Genomic DNA, 14902 nt, shown 5'->3' on the forward strand with positions numbered 1-14902 from the left:
GTTGGGGGTTAACTGCCTTGCAAGTGATTTTTACCAAGAATTTACATGAAGTAACCGAGGTTGGATAACTGTCCCCCTAGAGCAGGGTTTCCCAAACCCGGTCCTGGCTACGGACAATGAACACAATTGCATTTTATCGATGGCAATTTGAAGGCACAGAGATACCGTGATGAGATCCTGAGGCCCATTTTTTTAAGGTATCTGTGACCAACATGTGAAATCCATAGATTAGGGCCTAATGAATTTATTTCAATTGACTGATTTCCTTATATGAACTCAGTAAAATCTTTGAAATTGTTGCATGTTGCATTACATTTTTTTCAGTATAGAACACGTGTCTGGAAAAAACATGAGTGTTCGTTTTGTCACAATTATATGATGATAATTCATGAAATGTTCTCTGCTCTTTTTCTGAACATCTCAGGGGAGTCTGATGCCGCGTTCATACCGAAATGTCCAAATTGCTAACCTAGGCGGAAGAGTTGGATCCTGAGTTTCCCACTTGGGAAGTATCAGAATCAACCAATTGGAAGCTCTACGTAAATAACTTGCGTTCATTTTAACTCTGAGGTCCCGAGTTTCTGACATGATGTGAACGTGGCATGAAACTACTCCATTCACACAAAGTAGGGCTGAAATTAAAGGATGCTCTGACATTTTAGTACTGCATTCACGTTTGATGTGAATATGGGCATATAACACAATGTTGTTTAAAATCGCTGAATTTTAATGACCTTATTGTTGGATCTCAAATATGTGAAATAACATAACATCCTTTTGGTATTTTATTGGTATAGACTGTTTCACCAGAGCAGTTATAACAGAAAAACTGGGGGGAAAAAGGCTTTTCATATAGAATTAAAAATACAATTTAAAAAAGTCCACAGCTTACCACTCATTTCATATTTCTATGGTATGTGCTCAGACACTTTCCCGAAAGCCAGTTATTGACTCATCATTGAACTGGAATCTGTTACTTTTCTTCAGCACGCACAGCCCCAGCCATGCCCTGGGAGAGGGCCTGTGGCCAGGCAGCCTTCATGGGTCACAGCCCTAGCTCCCCGCCTAATGCCTCCTAAAAGTCAAAGGAGGAAAAGTAGCACCTCTGGCACTATCTGTCACAGCCACAAACTGCCACTGTTGGAGCGCAGTGCAAAGCCATAGAAAAATGTGACTGCACACTTCCCACCCCGAGTCACGGCTGATAGACAGACATATGCTCTGGATGAAACCTTTTACATGTTGTCTCAAGGTGTTACTTACGTTAGAGAGACTCAACAACCCCACATATGTCCTACTTCTGTCAGATGATTTGCACTTGTAATGAAGTGACTTGTCTACTATTTCAGAATATTTCAGGTCTGCAAAAATTTGGAAAGAAAAACAATCCCATTATTCCCCCAGAAAATTATGACGAAAGACATTAATTGTTTTATTTCGAAAATAATAATATAAATGAAAGAAATCCCCTTTTCAGTGACACACCCAAAATGGCCACCGTCTGACTGGGACTGTCTGTAGACTAGAGCCCCTCGTCCCCCTCATCTTCACGGGACATCTTCCCTTCCCTATAGAGAGGAGCCTGGCTGTACCCGCTTGGCCTCTCGGCCACATTGTTCACTCACCTCAGCCTAAAATAACAATTTTCATGAGGCGATGCCTGCTAATTACACCCTCGTTTAGCGGTTAATTTGAATCAGTTTGGGATGCAGTGTAGCACAACTAAAAACCATGGACGCAGCTTTGGGCTGTCTCTCTCCCCTGCTTAAAAGCCCTGTAAGCCCAGCAGGCATTACCAATATCACACAAATCCCCCTCTTTTCTCTCTCTTGCTGTGTCCCACCATAACACCAATAATCTCCCAGCTATCCACACATATATATGCATAATTTATGTATTGATTGTTAAAACTAAGAAAGGTGATGCTAATCGTTAATATGATTGGTATTAATGATGGACCATTTTTGCTTTTGAGGTTTAACGTAAACGCACAGGTGGGTTTTTTACCCAATGTGTTGGATGTGAAGCAGAATAATGGCCGGTACCCTTGGGTAGATGGTTTAGTTCCAACCCATTGCTAATGTGATTGCTTTTAGGATCCTGCTTAATGGCCTCCGTCCACTGTGCCTCACAACCAGGCTCCCCACTTCGCTGGGTCGGGGGGGAGAGGCAGGGTACGGGGCGACGGGGTGTCTATCGGGTGGGGAGAGTTCATTCCACTAGAACCGCTGGACCTCAAGGGACCCCCCTTCAAGCTAATGAGCAGTCATTCTGACTGCAACATTCTATCAGTGTAATTAATACATTTCATATGCTATCGCAAACATAATCATTTGGTTGTGTTTATTAAGGTCTTAGAATACTATTTTAAAAATATATATAACACAATAGCATTTTCATTAGTTATGTTACTGTAGGCTATATGTAAAAACAAAAACTTAAAGTGTTCAATCAAACATTTTTGTGGAGTGCCTTGGTTACAACTATGTAACATATTTATATGTTTTTATAACAACATCTTTTTTTTGTTTAATACCCCAACCACCAAGATGCAGTGAAATTATGAAAACAGTAGCCTAAACATCATTATAAGCGCCAACTGTGCTTGATAAATAGTGAAATCAGCACAAAAGCAATAATGGCATTATAATAAATATGTGTCACTATGACAGCAGTCAAAAAGTCAATTACTGTCAGCTTGTGCTACATGGTCTGCGTCTTCACGCAATGGCATCAGTTGGAGCATGTCCATGTCACATAAACAACGAAAGCTGGTGAGTCCGTTGCTGATGTTGTTTTTGCTTGAGATGTTGGGTCTGCTCTCTCAGTGATGACATCTTGTTCTATCCAAATGGTGCTGTCCCTTTCTCTCTCCTGTCTCACCGTTTCATTTGGTGGTGGCGCGGGCACCTGCTCAGTGTGCATCGTTCTGGCTTTTTTGCGCTTAGCCCTAGGAGGTGAGGTGTAGTTCAGGCTGAGGCTCAGAATCAGAAGAATAATCATCAAAGATGTCATGATTCATTTATTTCCCACCATCTGAGTCGTTTTCATTCAGATCTTGTAGTAACGCTAACGCAGCATGTGCATCCATTCGTCTTGGTCTTCTTGCGATTGTAAATTACGCACGTTCTCACTGTGTACTCCAAGTAGGCCAGAGTAGACTGATAAGACTGCTTGGATTCGGTGGACTGATATAGGGTACATACCATTTTGAGATTAGAATTAGAACAGATCAATACAATAGAATGGCCCGCCCTGTTCTTCATTCACAATGAATTCCCCTCGCTCATCAACTCCCACATTCTCCCCCATCATACTTTACTTCATTTATTTAATCTGTTGCTAAATGTGTGAAATTAGTTTCAGTATAGTTTAGGTTCAGTTTCGAGGCAATTATCGGGATGATTATCAACTGAGCATGGCACCTTCAACTGTCGGTATAATAAAAAATAGAATAAAATGATGAGCAGTCCAAATGACTGCTTTGGCGGTTCTAGTGTTAAGGGTCTCAGATGTTGAGAGACAGCAGCATCTGGCAAAGGGGCTTCTTACAGCACGCACACACACACACACACACACAAATGGATGGTCACTCCATATCACCTTCACCCCTCTCCCTGGTCCCAGGCATACAAAGGCCCTGTCTGCCTGCCCTGTGAGCTCAAAGACTAAAACGTCCTGACATGAAACAGGCCTTGTTTCAGAGGTGTGATGAAGGCTTTGTCTCTTCTCCCCTAATATTACCATTTACTCTCTGTGATCTCCCTGCCTCTCTATGTTGTCTCCACTTGATCTCCAGAGAGTCCTACATCCAAGGGTGAAGCCTCACACTCAGATAACGACCATATTTAGCCTTTTCATAAAATAGGAAAAAGACCCCGTGTTCATTGGGAGCATTTTAAACCGAACAATTTTTTTTTTTAACTACACTGAACAAAAATATAAAAGCAACATGTAACAATTTCAAAGATTTCACTTAGGTACTGTTCATATAAGGAAATTAGTCATTTGAAATAAATAAATTAGGCCCTAATGGATTTCACGTGACTGGGAATACAGATATGCATCTGTTGGTCACAGATACACTACATTACCAAAAGTATGTGAACACCTGCTCATCGAACATCTCATTCCAGAAGCATTAATATGGAGTTGGTCCCCCTTTGCTGCTATAACAGTCTCCACTCTTCTGGGAAGGCTTTCCACTAGATGTTGGAAGACTGTTGCGGGGACTTGCTTCCATTCAGCCACAAGAGCATTAGTGAGGTCGGGCACTGATGTTGGGCGATTAGACCTGGCTCGCAGTTGTCGTTTCAATTAATCCCAAAGGTGTTCGGTGGGGTTGAGGTCAGGGCTCTGTGCAGGCCAGTCAAGTTCTTCCACACTGACCTTGAAAAACCATTTCTGTATGGACCTCACTTTGTGTACGTGGGCATTGTCATGCTGAAACAGGAAAGGGCCTTTCCCAAACTGTTGCCACAAAGTTGGAAACACAGAATCGTCTAGAATGTAATTGTATGCTGTAGCGTTAAGATTTCTCTTCACTGGATCTAAGGGGCCTAGTCCGAACCATGAAAAACAGCCTCAGACCATTATTCCTCCTCCACCAAACTTTACAGTTTGCACTATGCATTCAGACAGGTAGCGTTCTCTTGGCATTTGCCAAAACCAGATTCGTCCATCGGACTGCCAGATGGTGAAGCGTGATTCATCACTCCAGAGAACACGTTTCCTCTGCTCCAGAGTCCAATGGTGGCGAGCTTTACACCACTCCAGCTGACGCTTGGCATTGTGCATGGTGATCTTAGGCTTGTGTGCGGCTGCTCGGCCATGGAAACCCATTTCATGAAGCTTCTTGTGCTGACGTTGCTTCCAGAGGCAGTTTGGAACTCGGTAGTGAGTGTTGCAACCGAGGACAGACTACTTTTACGCACTACGCACTTCAGCACTCGGCGGTCCCGTTCTGTGAGCTTGTGTGACCTACCACTTCGCGGCTGAGCCGTTGTTGCTTCTAGACGTTTCCACTTCACAATAACAGCACCTACAGTTGACCGGAACAGCTCTAGCAGGGCAGAAATTTGACTAACTAGCTTGTTGGAAAGGTGGCATCCTATGACTGTGCCACGTTGAAAGTCACTGAGCTCTTCAGTAAGACCATTCTACTGCCAATGTTTGTCTATGGAGATTGCATGGCGGTGTGCTCGATTTTATACACCTGTCAGCAACAGGTGAGGCTGAAATAGCCAAATCCACTAATTTGAAGGGGTGTCCACATACTTTTGTATATATAGTGTACCTTTTTTTTAAATGTAGGGGGCGTGGATAAAAAAACAGTCAGTATCTGGTGTGACCACCATTTGCCTCATGCAGCACGACACATCTTCTCCGCATAGAGTTGATCAGGCCCACTCCACTTCAATGGCTGTGCGAAGTTGCTGGACATTGGCGGACAGGTAGACAGACTGACCGGTAGACAGACTGACCGGTAGACAGACTGACCGGTAGACAGACTGACTGGTAGACAGACTGACAGGTAGACAGACTGACAGACCGGTAGACAGACTGACCGGTAGACAGACTGACAGACAAGTAGACAGACTGACCGGTAGACAGACTGACAGGTAGACAGACTGAAAGACCAGTAGACAGACACAGACAGACAGACTGTATGTAACAGAGATATATAATCTACACATCGTGTATGAGTAGTATGAAAATGTATGCACTCACTAACTGTAAGTCGCTCTGGATAAGAGCGTCTGCTAAATGACTAAAATGTAAAATGTAAATGTAACTGGAACACGCTGTCGTGCAGGTAGATCCAGAGCATCCCAAACATGCTCAATGGGTGACATGTCTGGTGAGTATGCAGGCCATGGAGGAACTGGGTAATTTTCAACTTCCAGGAATTGTGTACAGATCCTTGCGACATGGGGCCATGCATTATCATGCTGAAACATGAGATGATGGCGATGGATGAATGGCACGACAATGGGCCTCAGGATCTCGTCACGGTATCTCTGTGCATTCAAATTGCCATCAATAAAAGGCAATTGTGTTCATTGTCCGTAGTTTATGCCTGCCCATACCATAACCCCACCATGGGGCAATCTATTCACATACACGTGGTCTGCGGTTGTGAGGCCAGTTAGACGTACTGCCAAATTCTCTAAAATGACGTTGGAGGTGGCTTATGGTAGAATAATTAACATAAAATTATCTGGCAACAGATCTGGTGGACATTCCTGCAGTCAGCATGCCAATTGCGCGCTCCCTCAAATCTTGAGACATCTGTGGCATTGTGTTTTGTGACAAAACTGCACATTTTAGAGTGGCCTTTTATTGTCCCCAGCACAAGGTGTACCTGTGTAATGATCATACTGTTTAATCAGCTTCTTGATATGCCACACCTCTCAGGTGGATGAATTATCTTGACAAAGGAGAAATGCTCACTAACAGGGATGTAAACACATTTTTGCACAACATTTGACAGAAATAAGCTTTTTGTGCATATGTAACATTTCTGGGATCTTTTATTTCAGTTCATGAAACATGGGACCAGCACTGTACATGTTGCGTTCATATTTTTGTTCAGTGTAATTAGCCCGTGTGGGTTCTTTGTGTGTGTGTTTGGCGTGCTGCATTGGGCTCGTGAGGCTTATTAAATGGCACTGAACAGCACTGGTAACCTTTCTGTCCTGATTTCCCTCCACAAGGGCATATTGGTGACAGAACTTCCCTGCTCTTACAATGAGGCCTGTTACAGGCTGTAGTTCAATATACACTCCGCGGCCAGTTTATTAGGTACACCCCGTTCATGAAAATGGTTTGCTTCTACAGACAGCGAGTGACCTAAGCGATTTTGAGCGTGGAATGATCGTCGGTGCCAGGTGCGCCGGTTCCAGTGTCTCAGAAATGGCCAGCCTCCTGGGCTTTTCAAGCACGATAGTGTCTAGGGTTTACCGAGAATGGTGCGACAAACTAAAACATCCAGTCAGTGGCAGTCCTGTGGGCGAATACAGCTCGTTGATGAGAGAGGTCGAAGAAGAATGGCAAGAACTGTGCAAGCTAACAGGCAGGCCACAAACAGGCAAATAACGGCGCAGTACAACAGTGGTGTGCAGAACGGCATCTCTGAACGCACAACTCGTCGATCCTTGTCACGGACGAGCTATTGCAGCAGACGACCACACCGGGTTCCACTCCTATCAGCTAAAAACAAGAAGAAGCGGCTCCAGTGGACACGCGGTCACCAACACTGGACAATTAAGAAGTGGAAAAAAAACCGGTTCCTGTTGTGTCATGCTGATGGCAGAGTCTGGACATGGTGTAAGCAGCATATTAGGAAGGTGTTCCTAATATGTGTATATGTATATATATATTTTTTTACCTTTATTTAACTAGGCAAGTCAGTTAAGAACAAATTCTTATGACCACCTACCTCGGCCAAACCCGGACGATGCTGGGCCAATTGTGCGCCGCCCTATGGGACTCCCAATCACAGCCGGATTGTGATATAGCCTGGAATCGAACCAGGGTCTGTAGTGACGCCTCTAGCACTGAGATGCGCTGCGCCACTTGGGAGCCCAATACTCAGTGAATATGTGGTCCATAAAGGAATCAAACCCAAGCACCGTACTCTTACCAACTGAAACATTGGTTCCAAACTACTGAGCTCTAGATGCACTAGTAGCTACCACATCCGACAACATATCACATCCCAGTGACCACACCACGACACACTCAACACACTGTTAGACCTATGGAACTAACAAGCCCACATCAGCCAACCATGCAAGGCCAGGGGAACACTTGTGACCAATTAGAGGCTGAAGAGCAGGAGTGGATGTGGTGAAATCATCCCAGTGGGCTGCTGCTAAATGGACAGGCTGTCAGCAAGGAGACGGCCGGAGACACTCAATGAATTCTCACACTGTAGTACACACACACATTTACACACACACACACACCCTCTTGAACAATCTCTGAGCTCCACTCAAGCTGAGAGTGGACTGTCCCAACACAGCTTCCTTACATCCCAACACGACAGGGGGTGCAGGATCTATTCCACTGGATCCCACCACAACAAGCTGCTGCTCATTTGTCCAAAAGGGTTTGGACATTGGTTTACGTGTGTGTGGGGGGGTTGGGGGGTAGGATTGTGTGTGTGCAAGTGTATGCTTGTGTGTCCGCATATGTGTGTGTGTGTGTTAGCGTGCCTGTGTGTGTATTCTGTGTGTGTTCAGAAGGGGGTGTATGGGTTCAGTAGCTTAGAGTCCAGCCCTTGCTGACCATATGTCTGCACTGCAGGGAGTTGAATGGGGGGCTATACAATCTGCCGGGGATTTGAGAATGTCAATACTCAGTGAATAGGCCTGTGTTCCGTGGTCGAAGGGTTAAGTGCAGCCTCTGTCTCGGGGCAGCCCCACCGGGACGAACATCTTAGGGCCTCGTGCCTGATCCTGAGGTACAAGCAGCTTTACAGCTTTTCAATGGGGAAGTCCGATAATATTCACTATTTTCTCTCTCTCTCTCTCTCTCTCTCCCTCCTACTGCCCGCCTCTCTCTTTCTCCTACTTCCCCGCCTCTCTCCCTCACCTACTCCCCCCCCCTCTCTCTCTCCCACAGGACTTGAGGAATGTTTAAGGACCACTCTAGGCCAGTCCAGTCCATCTGTGGCCTTAGTTCCTGTCCTGGACTTGCCTGACTCTGCTGGCCATCCACTTGTCCTGCTGGCTCAGTCTGTAGAGAGTGAGACCTATCTGGACAAGAGAAACTACTCTCTCCCATCCACTGCACAGAGCTACAACTCCAGAACAATGCTGAAGGAGGGTCCATCCTGGGATCAGTTAGATCCACGCAGAAAAGAAGAGGATCTCGACTGTTCATACAGACTACATCTGGACACACACCAACCCTTTACTATTTGTCATTGTGTGTTGTGTGAATGTGCTGATGTAGTACGTTTCAATAAATATGTGTATAATTGCATACATGAGTATGGGGGCTTACTCAAGACACCAGGCCAGTAATCCACTGTATCCTACACCCAAGCCTTCCAGCAGCTGTCACTCTGAAACAGAGAGCGCATTTATGAGACAAATCTACTGTTCAGTACAGTACAGCCCACATGCCAGAGCACCAGTGCCCATTAAAGACCAGCAGTCAGTGTATCCCAGACCACGAGCTAAGATATCCTGTTAGCGATAGAGTTACGCTTAGCACGCTAACACCCCTAATAAAAGCTTTTTGTGACAGAAAAGCTATACATTGATTTGTTTTTGGGGTGTTATGTTTTGTTTTTCTCCCTCGTGCTTGGCGGGCCAGAAACGTGTTATTATTGTGTAATTGGCAATCAGAACCAAGCACCTGAAAAGATTAAGCATTTTATGTTGCCCATCGATTCTAACACAGTCTGGTTAATAGGAGAGGGTCGTTCCCCTAGCTTACACAGCTGCAGGGCAGGTGTCCACACAGAGAGAGAGAGAGAGAGTGTGTGTGTGAGATGGGTCTGGCAACAAGTCTATATCTGGTGTGTGCGTGTGGTGTGTGAAGAAAACAATGCCATAGCTATTGCTCCTGGAGCATTTATTTTCTCAAAGATCCTGAACCGTATTGAAGAGCTCAATTGGAATGCATCTTTACTCAGGCTATATTCTCTCCATTGTGCTGGTGATGGAGGGGAGCAGAGTGGGCTATTGATCTCAACCCATCTGTGGTTTCATTGCTCTTATCAAGAATTTGACAATAGAGGCAACTGACAGATCCTGAAGATTTTTATTGAAGGTCCAAAAAACAAACAAGGAATTATCTATGAGGCTGAGCAAAACAACACACCAATAAAATACTGTAAATGTTAAGGTTAACCATTTAGTTTTAGCCTACCTAAAGGAAATGCAAGTGCACAAATATGGAATAACAGCAGCACTCAATTTAGAAATGTGTAATAAGTTCCTTATTAAAATACTGAACACATGTTAGAAGTTTTGACTCTTCTCAGTTTATTTTTTAACTGTGAGTCCAAAGCATTCCTTTGCCTTACTGAAATACCAAGCAGATCTTTGGGTAGGAATCTTGTGGTCGGTAATATCCTACATCTTTTTTTTAAAATCTGAATGTGGTAGGCCTACAGGGGATGGTGTCAGCATTTTAGAACGCCCCAGCCACAACATTTGGTGCCACACACAGACAGACAAGCACTTGTCGATCACCATGGAAAACAATTATGTCCCAGACATGCAGACAGACACAAGCAGTAACATCAGAAATGTTGTCACTCCCCTGGACATGGCTGTACACATACTGTAGGGCTACAGCTAGGACTGCAAAATTCCGGGAACTTTAAATAAATTCCCTGGTTTTCCATATATCCTGGTTAAAGGATTCCGGATTTCCTGCTTATTCCCTCCTGATTCCAGGCAACCTCCAACCGGGATTTCGGGAAAACCTGGGAATTTATCTACAGTACAGACTGTGGTGTCTATCGATGTTAACTGCTCAATGTTATTACCATTGTATCTTCAGAAAAATTCATAAAGACAGGGTGACATTTTATTTTTTGTGTTAAAAAAAAACATCCTCTACTCAAGAAACCTGCAGCCAGCCCACACACAAACTAGTAGTCGTCAGTGGCTAACATTGTCCTTTGTGTGCAGTGTACCACCCCGCGGCCCTTGTCATTGTGGCCATGCACATGGACTTTGACTGTGTGCTAGCTCCTTCAGGCTACCCAGACTGGCTTCGCAGCTTTCCTTCCCCCTGGCAGTGGTATACAGTGGTGGAGACCGTGTCAGGATGTCTCTGGGGCTTCAGACACTGTGGCCTCTAGTTTCAAATCCATGGTGGCTTATATGATTGCCATGTTTTGAATCTTTTTGAAAGTGTTCTTATTTGTGTTTCTTCCAATTTTTTTTTTTTTTTTTTTTTTTTTTTACAAATGTGAATACCAGCAACCATCATATGAGACATTTATCACTGACATGTTGGTGCTTCCATGTACTCCTTTATATAGCCTCTACAAATCTGAGAATGGAATACTCCTCTCTGGTCTTTAACATGTAGGCTCACTTTTTGTGAACAGTCCCATCACAAGTCAGACTGTTGAATAAACTTTGAACGTACTTGGCCTGTTGTCTGCTGATTTTGTCCTTATGTATCCACAGATAAGTGTTATTAACCCGACTTTCAGTACACTGGTTTGCATATCTGATTTGTATTTTCAACGCTGACGCAATTCGCAAGCGACTTGCACAATATGAGTTTAACCGAAGCACAGACCAAACTTTGTCCAACGCAATCAGATGGCAAATTTCACAAGCACTTCCAGCTGATTGCGAGGGAATGCGCTTTGGTCGACATCATTCGGTTATATTCGGCTATTGTTTACATATTGTGCATCACGTGAAATGGGTCAGGAGATGGAAAATACAAGCAACATAACCTACCCAGTCTGTAAAAAGTCGGGTAAACAACACTTTCCTGTGGTTACCCTATCTCCACTTCCTACCGCCAAAAGGACCAACAGCACGGACAACCGGTACGTTTAAATATTAAATATACGTCTATTCAACATTATGGCTTGTAGAGACTATTGCGTATTTTTTACAGTGACTTCTTTCAGACTGATATCATGGAGTAACCATGGTAACAGTCTGATTTATAGATGATGCTGAATACATCTTCATGACGAAGCAGGTTATTGAGTGGTGTATGCAGCCCTCTTATGGCTGATTATATGAATTGCAGCCAAAAAGCAGCTCTTGTAGAGCTTACTGGAGGCCTTCTTGTTAATTCCATTAACAGTTTGTTTGTCCATTCATTTGTGTATTTTTGCATCTCTTAAAGTATTTAGTCAAACATCTAATCCGAGGGTGACTGAGTGCAGGCAGTAAACAGTAAGCTTCTAGACAGCTCCAGGGCTAGAAAGCCAGTAGGTTAATTAGTTAATCTTTAATTACACTACAGGATGTGGGACATCTAAGTTGAGGCTGAGGCATGGGCGGACTGGTCCATTTTCAGCCCAGTAGGCCTGTCTAACTTGGGGGTTTTGCGCAAAATTATAATTATCTGGCTAATAATAGGGCCCTCAAGGAACAAAATGGGCCGGTGTGGGGTCCTGGAGGAAAGAAATGGGACGTGTGGGGGCCTCAAGGGAAAAATGGGCTGCTGTGTTTGAAATGCCGATTTCTGGTTCATTCCTGGTCCAAGTCCGACCCTGGGCTGAGGTAAACATATACTTCTATAATTGGATTTCCAATAAGACTTAGCTACCCTTTCCCCTTTTCTGACTAACTATATCTCTGACAGACAGGTCTTTTTTATAAATGTTTTACCTTTATTTCCACAGGGAGCCTTGCATTTGACAATTTACACATTTTATAGAATACAAGCAACAGTTAAAATACACAAAAATACACAAAATCTGAAATACAATCATAGATCAAATCAAATTTTATTTGCCACATGCACCGAATACAACAGGTGTAGACCTTATAGTGAAATGCTTACTTACAAGCCCATAACCAACAATGCAGTTTTAAGAAAAAATTTGTTAAGTAAAAATTAAAATAACAAATAATTAAAGAGCAGCAGTAAAATAAAATAACAGTAGGGAGACTATATACAGAGGGTACCGGTACAGAGTCGATGTGTGGTGGCACCGGTTAGTCAAGGTATTTGAGGTAATATGTACATGTGGGTAGAGTTAAAGTGACTATGCATAGATAATAAACAGAGTAGCAGCAGTGTAAAAGAGGGGGTGGGGTGGGTTTGGGGGGACAATGCAAATAGTCTGGGTAGCCATGATTAGCTGTTCATGAGTCTAATGGCTTGGATAACATCTACATCTCTCAGCTACCAGGTCTTCAATCGATACCCTAAACTGCCTGAGCGGCACCAGAACATCCAATTTCAGCGAGATCTGCAGATTGTTCCAGCAGTGGGCGCATTAACACTAAAAGCGGATCTACACAATTCTGTGGAGACCCGAGGAACCTCAAGACTTAACGAACCCTGCGAACGTGTTCAGTAACTCATGTCTTTTTACTTAAACAACGAAGTGAGGTATGTTGGAAGCTTGTGCAGTAGAGCTTTGTAAACAAAGGGAGTAATGAAGTGACCTAAGGGATTTTAATAAGGACCAGCCAACCTTTTGATACAGGATGCAGTGATGCATATTACAACTGTCACCAGAGATAATAATAATAATAATAATAATATAATATGCCATTTAGCAGACGCTTTTATCCAAAGCGACTTACAGTCATGCGTGCATACATTTTTTTTGTGTATGGGTGGTCCCGGGGATCGAACCCACTACCTTGGCGTTACAAGTGCCGTGCTCTACCAGCTGAGCTACAGAGGACCACAGATAGGGCGCTATGGTAGACGCCATCCAAAGGTTTAAGAGTAGTGGCTGCTGCATTCCTATAAATGGTGTCACCATATTCAAGAACTCTCAGGAAAATTGTCAAAGACCCCAGTCACCCAAGTCATAGACTGTTCTCTCTGCTACCACACGGCAAGCGGTACCAGAGCGCCAAGTCTAGGTCCAAAAGGCTATTTAACAGTTTCTACCCCCAAGCCATAAGACTGCTGAACAATTGATGAAGTCATAGACTGTTCTCTCTGCTACCACACGGCAAGCGGTACCAGAGCGCCAAGTCTAGGTCCAAAAGGCTATTTAACAGTTTCTACCCCCAACCATAAGACTGCTGAACAATTGATGAAATGGCCACCCGGACTAAATGCCCCCCTTTGTTTTTACACTGCTGCTATTCTCTGTTTATTACCCCTACCTACATGTACAAATTACCTCGACTAACCTGTACCCCCGCACATTTGACTCGGTACTGGTACCCCCTGTATATAGCCTCGTTATTATTATTTTGTGTTACTTTTTTATTTATTTAGTAAATATTTTCTTAACGCTATTTCTTGAACTGCATTGTTGGTTAAAGGCTTGTGTCACGCCCTGGCTCTGGGGACTGTTATGTTGAGCCAGGGTGTGTAGATCTATGTAATATATTTCTGTGTTGTCCAGAGTGGTTCCCAATCAGAGGCAACGAGTGTCAGCTGTGGCTGGTTGTCTCTGATTGGGAGCCATACTTATAGAGGCTGTTTTCCCACATTAGTTGTGGGATCTTGTTTCTAGTTGGTTTGTGCTAGACCGTGAACTGTCACGTTATCGTTTGTTTATTTTGTCGTAATATCGCTAAATAAAGAGTATGTTTGCCTGCAACGCTGCGCCTTGGTCCTCATCTGTTCCCGACGATCGTGACAGAAGATCCCACCAAGACAGGACCAAGCAGCGTGAAGAGGAGAGAGGATGGACCTGGGATCAGTGGAGTAGGAATCTCGACTGGGCCCAGCCAAGTGAAGAGCAGAGAGGCTGGTCTATGGAGCAATGGATTACGAGTCTCGACTGGGCCAAGCCAAGGGAAGAGCAGAGTGGTTGGACTTTGGAGCAGTGGGGTGAGAGTCTGGCGAGAACTAGGGAGGCCTGGTCCACGGGGAGGAGAGACACCCAGAAATTTTTTAGGGGGGGGCTCACAACGTGGACGTCGGGGCAGCAGGAGGCCGCGATAGAGCGGTCCAGCGGGTTGACAGAGGAGGCCGCCAGGTTACGGGGGCCACTGGTGTTAAAGGGGAAGGAAAGTGTGGAGGCACGGCGAGAGGTACTGGGGTGTGTTACCAGTCCGGTCCGGCCCGTTCCTGATCCCTGCATAGGGCCAGTGGTGTGTGTCCCCAGTACGGTCCGGCCTGTCCCTGTTCCTCGCATCGAGCCTGTGGTGCGTGTCGTCAGCCCGGCCCGGCCTGTTCCTGCTCCCCGCACTGAGCCTGTGGTGCGTGTCGTCAGCCCGGCCCGTCCTGTTCCTGCTCCCCGCACCGAGCCTATGGTGCG

At 44.7% G+C, this 14902-nt stretch overlaps 1 long non-coding RNA gene across 6 annotated transcripts in view; it reads left to right on the forward strand.

Annotated features, from left to right (window-relative positions):
• LOC121544766 overlaps window positions 1-11040 on the forward strand; it is a 111793-nt gene extending 100753 nt beyond the window's left edge. For all 6 annotated transcript variants that reach the window (XR_006657603.1, XR_006657604.1, XR_006657601.1 and 3 more), the window contains one exon: window positions 8629-11040. This is a non-coding gene — a long non-coding RNA (uncharacterized LOC121544766). The remainder of the gene's footprint in view (window positions 1-8628) is intronic.
• The last annotated feature ends 3862 nt before the right edge of the window (window positions 11041-14902 follow it).

Source organism: Coregonus clupeaformis, chromosome 29 (genome assembly GCF_020615455.1).
Source record: "Coregonus clupeaformis isolate EN_2021a chromosome 29, ASM2061545v1, whole genome shotgun sequence".
Taxonomy (NCBI): domain Eukaryota; kingdom Metazoa; phylum Chordata; class Actinopteri; order Salmoniformes; family Salmonidae; genus Coregonus; species Coregonus clupeaformis.